This window comes from Rhinoraja longicauda, chromosome 3, assembly GCF_053455715.1.
Source record: "Rhinoraja longicauda isolate Sanriku21f chromosome 3, sRhiLon1.1, whole genome shotgun sequence".
Taxonomy (NCBI): Eukaryota; Metazoa; Chordata; class Chondrichthyes; order Rajiformes; family Arhynchobatidae; genus Rhinoraja; species Rhinoraja longicauda.
Genome location: NC_135955.1, coordinates 30,137,915 through 30,152,634, shown reverse-complemented (window position 1 = coordinate 30,152,634; position 14,720 = coordinate 30,137,915).

Below are 14,720 nucleotides of genomic sequence, written 5' to 3'. Positions count from 1 at the left end.
AGTTCCAGACCAACAGACCACAATCAGTGAGGATAGGTGACAAATCATTCTATATGATAATCTGCAATAATGCATTCTCATTCACCTTTTTTATTTCTTATACAACCACGACTGTGCAGCCAAATACAAATCCAACTCAATTTTACAAATTTCCAGACTACACCACTATAGTGGGCTAGATATTAAATAATGAAGGAACGGAGTACAGGAAGGAAATTGAGAAACTCATAACTTGGTGTCAAGACAACAACCTTTCCCTCAATGTCAGCAAGACAAAGAAGATAGTGATCGATCCCAAAGACCATCTAAGAATAATAATATTTAGTAAAATCTGAAGGCATGCAAATGTAAGGCATTTTACTGCCAGCACAAGATTCCTTCACTAAGCACAAAGTTCATACACCAAAATAAAAGCTTCTTATGGGACAGTTATAAAATACTCATGAAAGACGACCTTGGTTGTCTGGCCTCAGTCAGTGTATGTTCTTGCAAATACTCCAGAGGGAGCTAAAGTACTATTCATAGAGAAATATTATCTTACAACCAGTTACCTTGAATTAAAGATCACTGTGTGCTTCGGACCTGCAGAGCGAAGTGGCAAGAAAAACAATAAACAAATGGTGCCATGAAAATGGTGTAGAAATGTAAACAATTCCGATGTGTCAGTTTTACAGTACTTAAATGATCAAAGGAACAATTGGCATTTCAGTGGGCTTACAAGACCTCAGGACATCCTGTGGCCCTTTATGGTTAATGAAGTATTTTTGGTGCTTGGTTACTGCTGTAATGTGGGAATCATGGTAAACAATTTATGTACCATAAGGATCCACTCACAGTGACATCGTAAATAATGTGCCTCATTGTTTCTAAGTATTGAAGGATAAATGATGATCTGAGAAACAGGATCCTTTACATTTATCTGGTGGGATTTTCAGCAGCTCATCACTTCAGACAGTAACGCAGTGATGCGTCAACCTGCATTTTCATGCTCATCCCTGAGTGGGATGAACAAAAAATCTACCAGCAGTCGATAGTGTTCCCAACTAAGCCATATATTCCTTTGCTTTCTGAGACCATTATCATGTTTTAATTTGCCCTTTGTCAAATGACACTATCAGAGTACCATTTTTTTTAAAGAAAGGCATGAGATATACAGTTCTGCACAATTGGCAAACAAGCAAGCAGCAAGAATTTTCAAATTAATGTGCTTCATGTCATCCTATACACAGAGTGAGTGACTGCCCTTATAAGCAATATTGAACTTGAGGCAATCACTGTGAAGGTTGCTTCGGTGCTGTACATTTTTATTGAATTGCATCACATCATGCAGCAAAACAGAGCCCAATTAGTCGAGCAGATTTGAGCAATCAGTCTGCTGGGCACTGATGAGGAACCACATACTCTCCTTCACAAAGTAATAGCATATTGCAGAGTTTCAAAGATTTACCTTACAATCGAATATAATTAGAACTGCCTGGAAAGCATTTAGCTGTTGTCTGATTTTCTTCCACTGTTCCTACCTCAGAGCCAGACTAAAATGAATTATGGACTGGCCATTTTTCAGTGTCTTTGGTTGGCTTGCTTTTAATCAAAGTTTTCTTAGATTAATACTGAAAGGAACAATGGTTCTGCAAAGGAGGACAATCTGAGTCATCCATGGCACTGTGTATGGGGAGGGGGTAGGACTTCCACTGGGTGGGACTCCCACCCCCTCCCCATACTACAGTGCCATGGAAGGGGTTGGAAAAGTTACAATGATAGGGAATGGTAGGCAATGATAGTGGCGCCACCAGCAATGGCTGCCTCGCTAACAGTCTGTCGTTTCTTCTGTTTTGTTATTTTAAGTGTGTGTTAAAAGTATGTTCTAGTGTTCATTGGTTTGTTTTATGTGGGGGGGGGGGGGGGGGGAGTTGGGGGCAACTTTTTTTCAATCTCTTATCTTGACAGAGATGCAGTTTTTTTCCGTATCGTGATTTCACAATGCTGTGTTTGCCTTCCAAGTCCCAGATTCAAGGATGTCGCTGAGTGGCTGCAGAACAATCCAATGGGATAGGGGTCACACATTGTGTGTGATCCACATTGGAGGGGTTTAACAATTAGGATGTTAAAGGCAGTAATTTCAAAATTATTATTATCATACTGTATGTCAGTAAGCACGGAAGAAGGAGACAATGATGATTGTGTAGCCTAGCAGATGGTTCAGAAGGGAGCATGTTGGAATCATGTGGAAGGGAGCATGTTGGAATCATGTGGCATTGGGACCAGTTCTGGGGAGATGGGATCAGTACAATCCAAACAGCTTGCAATTCCACAGGGCAGGGACTTGATGAGAGGATTGTTATTGCAGCTGGGAAGAGTTTTCACTGGATTGTCAGGGGGGTGGGAACCTAACTATGGTATATATTGAATGTGCTTACATCGTCAAGAACTATCTGTACCATGTGACATGATTTTTGATACATTTATGTATTGGCCATTGTTGTTTGTCGACTATTACATACCATCAGTAAAGATGGTTCACAAAAAGCTTCATCTTGTTATTTGCCTTATTCAATAGCAACATGAGGAACCTACCAATGTCACATTGATGACAAGGATTGGCATCTACTGCTGAGGAAGTATCAAGGCAGTAATCGAGTGTTAGGGAAAACATGGCAGTTTGTGAACATGTGGGGGAAGTTGCTGAGCAAAGATATATGAGAGGTTGCAACTGTCACACTGTACATACGGCTGTCTCTTAAATGTCCTTTAAAATTGTCCAACAAGCCACAGAGTCCAAGAACAATTAGGAGGGCAATAAATGGTGGCCTTGTCATTTATGCTCAGATCCTGAAAAATGAAATGGATGCAAATGTTGTTTAAAGTAAATGAAGTAAATTGAGGTCCTGGGGAGGACAGTGTATATTTGTGAAAGTCGAAATAGGACATTTCTACCTGTTGTATGTTTGTAATGCTAGCAAATTTATTATCCCCACACACCATAGATGAGAGTGCACTTTAATATTGGATAAGTGCAAACAGGATCGAAAGAGATGGTTTAAGGTTGAAATGTTAAGACCTTTTCAGAATGAGCATGCAGGAATATTTAGGCCAAGAGTCTTTCATTGTCATTTGCATTGGAATGGAGCAATTAAATTCTCACTGACTGCAACAATACAACAAATAAATATATAATGAACAATAGTACAATATGTTATCAGTTTACTAGGTAACCTGACCATAACCAGACCGAAGAAAGTAATACAGCTGATAGGAAGCAAATAGTAGTTTGATGTTGAGGATGGGTTGTGGTGAGGATTGTGCGGTGCGGTTCTGGAGCCTGATGGTTAATGGGAAGGAGCTGTTCTTGAACCTTGAGGTAATGGTTCTCAGGCTCCTGTCCCTTCTTTCTAATGGTAGTAGTGAGAAGAGAGCATTGCCAGGGTGGTTCAGTTATTTGATGATATTGCCTGGCTTCTTGAGGCAGCACTTTGTGTAGATCCCTGTGATGGTTGGAGGTCAATACTCATTATGGACCAGACAATGTCCACCCGTTTGGATGACAAACAGGAGAATTCAAGCAAAACAGATTGATACACTAAATCTGTAGTAGACAGGTAAAATTACAACAAAACAGTTGGACAGGTACATGCTGTAGATCAGTGCATGTTCCTTTAACATAGTGACCTCACCACTACTAACCACTCCCCATGGTCTCTTGTATAACTGTAGCTTCCCCACCTCCAGCCCGCTCTCTAGTGCCAGTGATGACCACGGACAGCTAGGGCATAATGTGTGTAGTGCTATTAATAAACTTATTTAGTAAAAGACTCTGCGTACGAGTGACATCCTTTTACATGGTGTCAGATCGGTAGACTTGCGTCTCCTGTTTATCGGTTTTTATTTTATTATTTGTTTCTCCCAATTGTGTCCCCTCCTTCCACTTTGCTATGGCTTCCTCGTGTCGTCGTCCGGACACGCTCGTTTTCGATGGGGACATAGTGCACCGCTGGACGGTCTTCCAGCGGGACTACGAACACTATATCGCGATTGCCCATCCTGATGCAACTGCTGCAGTACGAGCTCACCTGCTCCTCAACCTGGCTGGTCCGGAGGCAATGGAACGATATGCTTCGTTCGATTTCGTCCCTCCGGAGGACCGCGACGACCCGGTATGTCTCATGGCCAAGTTCACTGCCCTGTGTGATATACCCACCAATAACATTATCGAGCGTTTTAACTTTTTCACGCGTCGTCAGGCTCCTGGGGAGCACGTTGACACCTTCATTGCTTCTTTGAGGCATATGGCTCGGAGGTGCCGCCTTGAAAAGATCACACCCGACGAGATGATCAGGGACGTCCTGGTCAACGGTCTCCTAAACTGCAAGCTACGTGACGAGCTCCTGATGAAGCCTGACCTGTCGCTAAAGGACGCCGTGCATGCTGCACGCATGGCTTCTGCTGTTGCCTCAGTATCTCGGCCGGCGTCCCATGACATAAATTTCACCGGACGCCGGCGGCTAAATGCCCCGCCGGTCAGGGTCGACCCCTCCGCGCCCACTACGGTCACCCCTCGCCGGTGCCCAAACTGCAACTTCTCGTCACACCAGTTTAACGTTTGCCCAGCGCAGGGCAAAACTTGTAATTCCTGCGGGAAAATGAACCACTTCTCTGCAGCCTGTCGTTCTCGTGGGAGACCTGTCCCTGCTCCTAGAAGGAGTCTAAACAACCTTGCGAACAGTGATAGCGCAACCGGTTCCCAGCACCAACACGAGGAACTCCCCGATCCAGATACAGTGTTTTCGCTTTTGGGTGCACCTGCGTTGATAACGGATCCTTCCGTGCATGTTACTGTCAATGGACACTCCTTCCCTGCGAAGGTCGATACTGGTGCTTTTGCAAATGTTATGTCTGTTGGCCTCTTCGAGCAGATAAGCTCGGGGGAGAGGGTTACTCCTGACGACTCCCGCCTTCATGCCTATGGGGGAGGTGTTCTGGTTGCCGTGGGGAAGGCAACGGTTATCTGTACTGTTCTGAAGACCTCTCGGCCCCTCACGTTCCTCCTGCTAGCATCTGACAACGTCACCCTGCTGGGCGCCCGTGCATGCCAGGACTTTGGCTTGGTTTCATTCCACCGCGACATCCACCTGGTGGAGGCCCCCATGGACCCCCTGATCGAGTATCCCGACCGATTTGATGACGTCCTGGGGAAGCTGCCCTGTGCCTACAAGATCGTTGTTGACCCGCTGGTCAACCCGGTGGTTAGACCGGCCCACCGTGTGTCTTTTGCCATGAAGGGCCGCGTGGAGTCCACACTACGTGGCATGGTGGACATGGGCATCCTCAAGGAGGTGAGTGCCCCCACCCAGTGGGTCTCCACCATGGTGGTCGCTGCCAAGAAGGATGCGAGCGAGATCAGGATCTGCATCAACCCAAAAGACCTGAACCTGGCTATCAAACGCCCGCACTACCCCATGCGGACGGTGGAGGACGTCGCGGCACAGTTGGTCCAGCCACAGTTTTCTCGGTCCTAGATGCCAAGAGCTCCTTTTGGCAGATCCCTTTGGATGCACGTTCCTCCTTCCTGACCACCTTCAGCACACCTTTTGGCAGGTTCCGTTTCCTCCGCATGCCTTTTGGGTTCAACTCAGCAAGCGAGGTTTTCCAGCGTACAATGGAACAGCTGTTTGCCGGGTTGCCGTGCGCCATCATTGTGGATGACATCCTGGTGTACGGGAGGGACGTCGCCGAGCACGACCGACACCTCCGCCAAGTCCTGGACAGGGCTCGTGAGATCAATCTCAAACTCAATCAACGGAAGTGTCGATTCCGCGTTGAGGAAGTCACCTACGTTGGCCATGTTTTCACGGCGGGGGGCCTGAAGCCAGACCCCGAGAAGACGGCGGCGATCACCGATATGCCCGCTCCCACTGACGTGCCCGGCCTGCAGCGCTTTCTGGGCATGGTCAACTACTTAGGCAAGTTCATACCCGACCTCAGCGAACTGAGTGCCCCCCTGAGGGAGCTGACCAAGAAGGAATATGCCTGGGCCTGGCTCCCGCACCACCAGTCGGCCTTCGTGGCCCTGAAGTCGAGACTCGCACGGACCCCCACTTTGCAGTTTTTCGACCTGAACAGGCCAATCGTCCTCACCTGCGATGCATCTCGGTTCGGCCTTGGTGCTGCCTGCCTGCAGCTCTATGACGACCGGCAGCTGCCAGTCTCCTATGCCTCTCGCACAATGACCCCTGCTGAACAGCGATACGCGCAGATTGAAAAAGAGCTCCTTGCCGTGGTGTTCGCGTGCTCCAAATTCAAAGACTACGTTCTGGGCAACACCTTCACCATCGAAACTGACCACCAACCGCTGGTCTCTATTCTGAACAAGCCCATCCACGCAGCCTCGTCCCGTTTGCAGCGAATGATGCTGCAGCTTCAGCGCTTTACCTTCGATATCGTGTACCGCAAGGGCAAGGAGATGTTCGTGGCAGACACTTTGTCCCGTGCCCCACTACCTTCCATTTCCCGCCATCCGTACGAATCGGCTGACCTGATGGTGCTGAACGTCAACATCGTTCCATCTTGGCAGATGCAGTCCCTGGTCACACACACTGCCGCTGATCCTGCCCTGCAACAGCTGGAGAGCGTCATCCGCCGTGGCTGGCCTGACCGACGGTCTTCCCTGCCGGCTGGTGCCGTGCCCTACTTCCTGGTTCGGGATGAACTGGTGCTGCACGAGGGCGTAGTGGTGAAGGGTCACAAGGTCGTGGTGCCGGCCGCGCTGCGAGATCACTACTTCAAGACTGCCCACAACGGACACCCCGGGGTGGAGGCCACTTTATCCCAGGCCCAAGCACAATTTTACTGGCCTGGCATGGTTCGGGACATCCGGGACAGGGTCTCCGCCTGCGCTGCCTGCAACCGCCTACTACCTCATCAGCAGCGCCAGCCTCTCCTGCAGCAGCCGGCTCCCGAGTTGCCGTGGATGGCTGTTGCCGCCGACATTTTCGAGTGGCGTGGCAAACACTACCTGGTCCTGGTGGACTCCTACTCCAGCTGGTTCGAGGTGGACCTGCTGCCGTCCCTCACGTCTGCTGCCGTCATCGGGAAGCTTCGCCGCCACTTCTCTACCTTTGGTTCCCCGGCATCCCTCCAGTCCGACAACGGGAGCCAGTTTACCAGCGCGGAGTTTGCCGCTTTCGCCACCCTGTGGAACTTTCGCCACATCACCAGCAGCCCCGAATACCCGCAAAGCAATGGACTTGCAGAGCGCGCTGTCCGCAGCGCGAAGGAACTCATGGAACGTTGTCGGTTTACCAGTTCTGACTTGTACCTTGCCCTCCTCAACCTCCGCAACATCACCCGGGACCCCGCGCTCGGCTCCCCGGCCCAGCGCCTCATGTCCCGCACCACTAGACCCCCCATCCCCGTCTCCCAGCAATCCCTGAAACCAACGGCTCGCAGCCCTGCAGCTGTCAAGGAGCGCATCATCGAAAAGCAAGTGATTCAGAAACGCTCCTTTGACAAATCGTCCCGTCCCCTTCCCCCTCTGTTCGCTGGCCAGGTTGTCCGGATGGAGTCCGCCTCGGGTCACCACCGGCTGGCCGTGGTCGTCGGCAATGCTGACTCTCCACGGTCGTACCTGGTTAATTACGAGGGCACCGTGTACCGTCGTACCCGACAGCACCTGATGCTGGTCAACGAGCCTGCACCGCCTCCCGCGGTCCCGTATTCACCTCCCATCCAGTCACCGGTGCCTGATGTGCCTCCTGCTCCCGTCCATCCTCGCGTGCCCCAACCTGCGCCGTCTCGACTGTCTGTGCCCGGCTCGCCCCAGCCCCCTTCCCCTCCTTCGCCTGCGCGTTTGCGGGTATCGCCGCCCCGCTCTCCTCCTTCCCCTGGTTCCCCTGCCTCGGTACCCGCACCCGTCCCTGCTCTTCCTTCGGCCGAAGGGGATGGGGGGTTGCGCACCCGCTCTGGGCGAGTGGTCAAGCCGCCTGTCCGGTACGGTGGGTACGAGTAGTCTGTGCGGTGCTGCATTCTATCTGCTCCCTGCTTATAGTTTAAGTCTAGCGTATGAGCCGTGGTCGCTTTTGTTTCCAAGAGGAAGGATGTAGATCAGTGCATGTTCCTTTAACATAGTGACCTCACCACTACTAACCACTCCCCATGGTCTCTTGTATAACTGTAGCTTCCCCACCTCCAGCCCGCTCTCTAGTGCCAGTGATGACCACGGACAGCTAGGGCATAATGTGTGTAGTGCTATTAATAAACTTATTTAGTAAAAGACTCTGCGTACGAGTGACATCCTTTTACACATGCATAGGACAAGTTTGGGGGGATATGGTCCAGGCACAGGCAAATGTGACTAACTTGGTTAGGCAATATGGCCAGCATGAATGAGTGGGCTGAAGGGCCTATTTCTATTCTCTAGCTCTATTTGAAGGATGAGAAAATTATTGTATGGAAAGGGCATTGACCATTTTTTGTTTAGAACATGATGATGAGTAGGCAGCGAGCAAGCCATTGAGTCAGTAATAACACAATTACCCAGCATCAATATACCTACTTAAGGAGATTCAATCCTTTTAATAGGTACTGGATAGGACATATTGCATGGCTATGCAGGCTCCTCAAGAATGCAACTGCTGCTCAGGATAGTGGCCCATTTTTGGCACAAATGCAAGGGTGCAAAGATGTAGAACTGTGCCATTGGAGAACCATATACAATTGGGGAATAAAGAGATAGAAACTAAAATAGAAAATTATTAGCAAGTCAGGCGGCAAGGAAAGCCTGTAGATCATCTGCGGAAAGGAAAACATAATTAACATTTCAGGCTAAAGACCCCTTGTCACAATGTATAATTAGAGTTGGATTCTTAAATGGAATTTACTCCACACTTACAGAGGGAGCTATATACAGTACGTGCATTAGTAGCTTTCTTATCAATTGAGGACACAATGATCAGCATGGTTGTCACATAGAAGACAGAAAGTTGGAATAAATAGGTCTTTTTCAGGCTGAAAGTATATACCTACTGGAGCGACTCAGGATCATTTCTTTGCCTTCAATTATTTATGGTGGGAACATCGTATAATGTGTTCAAATTTGCTAATAGCACAATAATAAGTGGGATTGCACGTTACGGGAATATTTGGATCCTTCAATAGGATATGAATAAGGTGAATGAATAAGGCAACTTGACCTTTGGGGTATAATGTGGAAAGGTGTGCGGTCGTTTAATTTGGTATGAGCAATCTAAAGGCAGACTCTTATCCAAATGGAGAAAGATTGTAGGTGTGAAGTATATTCAATGTCCTCAATGAATATTACTCATCTGCAGAGGAAGACATGAGGACTAGGGAACTTGGGACAATAATGGACATATCTTGAGGGTAGTCTGTATTACAGTCAGAGGTGCTAGATGTTCTAAGACATATGATGATAGATAAATTTCCCAGGCCTGATCAGATATATCCAAGGGCATTTTGGGAAATTACAGAAGAAATTGCTTTCGGCTTAGATATATGAATCTTTAGACATGAGTGAGGTGCTGGGTGACTACAGGGTGGATAATGTTGTGTCTCTATTTAAAAAGGGCTGCAAAGGAAAATCTGGATAAATATGGACCAGTAATCCTAAATTTGGTGGTAGAAAGGTTACTCAAGGATTCTGAGGTTAAGCTATACATGCATTTCGATGGGCATGGATTGATTAGGGATTGTCAGCATGATTTTGCACATGGAAGATCATGTCTCATAAATTTGATTGAGTTTTTTAAAGTATCCAAGAATGTTAACAATGGCAGGGCTGTAGATGTAGTGTATATGGACTAAAGTTCCGCATAGTAGGCTGCTCTGGAAGGATAGATGACATGGGAGAGCAGGCAAACTGGATACAGAATTTGTTTCCTGGTAAGAAACAGAGGGTGGTGGTGGAAGATTGTATTTCATACTGGAGGCCTGTGTGTGTGCCTCAAGAATTGGTACTGGTCTGATTGGTGTTTATCATTTGTATTAATTATTTGGATGAGAACGTACAAAACATGTTTCGTATGTTTACAGATGATACTAAAGTAGGTGGTATAGATAATGATGGTTATCAAGATTAATAATGCATTCTTGATCAGCTGGGCAAGTAGGCAGATGAATGGTTAATGGAATTTAATTCAGATAGGTGTCATGTCTTACATTTTGAGAAATCAAACCAGGCAAGACATTTACAGTGAACGTTAGGGCCATGGGCAGTGTTGTAGAGCAGAGAAATCCAGGAGTACATGTACATAGATCCCTGAAAGTGGTGTTGCAGATAAATAGGGTGGTGAAGAAGACTTTTGGAACATTGGCCTTCATCAGTCAGGGAATTGAATATCGAAGTTAGGATGTTATGTTACAATTGTACAAGACATTAGCAAAGCTTTCATCTTGCTTCTTAGTCAGCATGTACGAGTTGAGCCAAAGGACCTTTATCCATGCTGTATGATTCAATGACTATGAGTAGGAAAGAACTGCAGATGCTGGTTTAAATCGAAGGTAGACACAAAATGCTGAAGTAACTCAGCGGGACAGGCAGCATCTCTGGAGAGAAGGAATGGGTGACGTTTCAGAATGAGACCCTTCTTCAGACTGATGGTCGAGACACTTCTTCAGAATGTGATGGCCATGTCTATTGCCATAGACATGGTTGCATTAACCATTCACTATGTCCAGTGCTTTGGATGTATGGCCTCATATTAATCTTATCTCATTAGATTCAATTCATTTTGAAATTCAGAGCAAAACACAAAGTGCTGGAAGAACTCAACGAGTTAGTAGCATCTTGAGAGGAAATGGACAGGTGATGTTTTGGGTTGTGACTTTTCTTCAGGCTATGAAATTAAAAGTTGCATTTTAACAAAACAAAACAATACCATGTCAACAGTTATTTTCATTTGATATATCAACTTTTGATATTTTGGGACTTGAATTCTCTGTTTTGGCAATTGCTTGTGAATCCCTTGTGTAAACGAAGTGAAGCAACTTAAAAGCAAGAAGAATGTAATGTAAACTTTCAAATCTTTTGTGCAATAGGACCCTCCCTGTGAAATACTGATAAAGATAGTCCCAATGTTTCATGGTTGTTGCTCTGGTAACCGAAGAGCACTGTCTGCGCTTCATGTGTGATAGCAGCAAGAACCATATGGCACTGTTAACAATTTTAAAGCGCAATTAACACCATGTGCACCTGCCGCTAACTCATTTCAATGCACAGTGATTATATTAGGAGAATGTGAATATTTGAAAGTTCATCCTTTCACATTATTGAAATGTTCAAGTTGATTTTTAAAAATTGCATATAGAGAAAATCTATATTAACGGGTGCTAGATGGTCAGTGCAGACTTGGTGGGCCCAAGGGCATGTTTTCATCTCTAACTAAAGTAAACTATATTCTCCAATAGAACCCAAAACAAGAGGACATAAATTAAAAATGGACCCAGGCCATCTCCTGAGATGGAGATGGTGTTCCAGGCGTACACTGGCCCTATCCCGGAACTCTATATCCGCTACATTCATGACTGCATCGAAGCTACCTCCTATACCCCTACAGAACTCATGAACTTCATTAACTTTACCAATTTCCATCCTCCTCTCAAATTCACTTGGACCATCTCCAACACCTCCCTCCTCTTTTTTGATCTCACTGTCATCACAGGGGATAGACTATCAACTGACGTTTATTTCAAAACTACTGAGTCCCACAGCTATCTAGACTACATTTCTTCCCACCCTGCAAAGATTATATCCTCTACTCCCAATTCCTCCATCGCCGCCGCATCTGTGGCCAACACAGGACATACAGGAACATCTAAGATGTCCTCATTCTTTTGGGAACAGGGGTTCCCCACTTTTATCATAGATAAGGCTCTCACACATGTGTTCTCGGTATCCCCTAACTCCGCACTTGCTTTCCCTCCCTCCCAGTGTGTGTGTAGAACCTGGGAGACCGCATCATCCGTGGACCTGTTCGGACGGTATGCGAACTGTAGTGGGTCCATATTGCGAGGAAGGAGGGCGCAGATGTGCTTCTTGACTAGCCTCTCAAAGCATTTCATGACAACCGAGGTGAGGGCCACCGGTCGGTAGTCATTTAAACACGCTGGAGAGGCATTCTTTGGCACCGGTATAATGATGGATCTTTTGAAGCATGCAGGGACCACGGACTTTGCCAAGGAGAGGTTGAATATTGTGGTGAGCACTGGAGCAAGCTGAGTAGCACAAGACTTTAGTACTCGCCCAGATATACCATCTGGGCCTCCAGCTTTCCTCGTGTTCACACGCGTCAGAGCCCACCTCACCTCATGCTCGGACACCGAGAATGTGTGCACATCCCCGGCGGTGGATCCCCCTCCAGCCTCGCTAGCCAGCGCCCCTTCGGTGTTGTTTTTAGACGGCGAGCTGGTGGTGTTACCCGTCTCAAACCGTGCGTAAAAAGAGTTCAGGTCATCAGCTAAGGAGGAGCCGGCACTTCCGGTTGAGGGGGTGCTGGACCTGTAGCTAGTTATAGTCTGTAGCCCCTGCCAAAGGCGCCTGGTATCCTGCTGCTCCATCTGTGACTCCATCTTGTCCCGGTACCTCTTTTTTGCGTCCTTCACTGCCCTTCGCAGTCGGTATGACTCTCCCCTGTAGTCGTCCATGTTGCCGGATGCCAGGCCGGAGTTGTAAGCAGCGGTGCGAGCATTCAAGGCCACGCGAATAGACCTGTTCACCCAGGGTTTTTGGTTAGGGAAGATACTGACCCTTACCGTGGGGATGATGGTATCGGCTATTGTGGCAATGAAGTCCGTAACCGCTTCCGCAAACTCATTTACGTCTCTGGAACTTTCTTGGAACATGTTCCAGTCGACTAGTGTCCCCCTCCCTGACTCTCAGTCTGATGAAGGGTCTCAGCCCAAAATGTCACCTAATCCTTTTCTCCAGAGATGCTGCCTGACCCATTGTGCAACTCCAGCATTTTGTGTCTATCAACTCTTTTACATTGTCCTGTCCTTTTTTAAAAATCTAATTTCATCTGCCATCCATGCTATCACAAACCATTTACTTCTACTCCCCCAACCCTCATTTCATGCCAGCTATTCCATTAAATATACTCTGCCTTTATCTTTGACCTGTTCTGATCTATTGTTATCTAGCAGATATGATTTCTCTGTATCCATGGAGGCTGGTTAACCTTCTGAGTATTTTTAGTTCTTATTTCAGCTCCTTTGCCTTGTAGGGCTCTGTGACATTAATATTAACAAAGCAATGGAAAAGCACGCTTAAGTAAAGAATGCTAAATGTAGTCATAAAGCTTTGAATTATTTGAACTTGAGTACACTAAAACAGTATCATTTATGCAGTTTGGTTCCATGCTTCATGTGAATTCACAATTGCTCAGACAAATTTTGCAGCTGTTGTATTAAATGACTACAAAAGACTTCCATTTACTGATTTAGAATCTATCATTTATATCACCAGTAAATACGCGTACCTAAGGTTAGGAAGAGAAATTGGTACCATTTCATTAAGTAAAGTGAAATATTATATTTTGGGTAAAGTTAAATAAAGTATTCGGTTGTCCTCTGGGATAATATTTGAACAATCTATTGAAATGCAGGGGTAAATAATTTCTTTATTTTCCCATTCCTTTAACATTACTTTTTCTTTTGTATCTACTACACAGTATAAAACATATCACATTGTCACAAAGTCATATCCAGAACATAAAAGATTTGATAAGAATGAACTACTTCATTGGGAAATGCCTTGTAACATTTACAAAATTAACACTGAATTTCTGTCGAAAAGGTGTTGTCAATCCTGCACATCATTAACTGACCTCACCAATTCCGGCGCTCTGCCCTCTAATGCCTCCAACCTTATCGTTCCCCAGCCCCGCATGACCCGATTTTACCTTCTCCCTAAAATCCATAAACAGAACTGTCCTGGCATACCCATTGTTTCTGCCTGTTCATGTCCCACCGAACTTATTTCCACCTTCCTCGACTCCATGCTATCCCCCTGGTCAAATCCTATGACCTACCTCACATGCTCTCTGTCTCCTCAATAACTTCCAGTTTCCAGACCCCCACTCCCTCATCTTTACCATGGATGTCCAGTCACTCTACACCTCCATCCCCCACAAAATGGTCTTGAAACCCTCCATTTCTTCCTCGACTGCAGAACCAGCCAATCTCCATCTACTAACACTCGCCTCCGCCTAGCAGAGCTGGTTCTTACCCCTAACAACGTCTCCTTTGACTCCTCCTACTTCCTCCAAACCAGAGGCGTAGCTAAGGGCAGTCGCATGGGCCCTAGCTATGCCTGCCTCTTTGTCGGATACGTCGAACAATCCCTATTCCAGACGTACACTGGCCCCAACCCCGAACTCTACCTCCGCTACATTGACGACTGTATTGGTGCTACCTCTTGTACCCATGCAGAACTCACTGACTTCATACATTTCACCACTAATTTCCATCCTGCTCTTAAATATACTTGGACCATCTCCGACATCTCCCGATCGTTTCTGGATCTCACTATCTCCATCACAGGAGACAGCCTAGTGACTGACGAGGCTTCCCCTCTTCCATTATAGATGAGGCTCTCACTAGGGCCTCCTCTATATACCGCAGCTCCGCTCTTGCTCCCCCTCCCCCCATTCGTAACAAGGACAGAATCCCCCTTGTTCTCACCTTCCATCCCATCAGCCAGTGTATCCAAC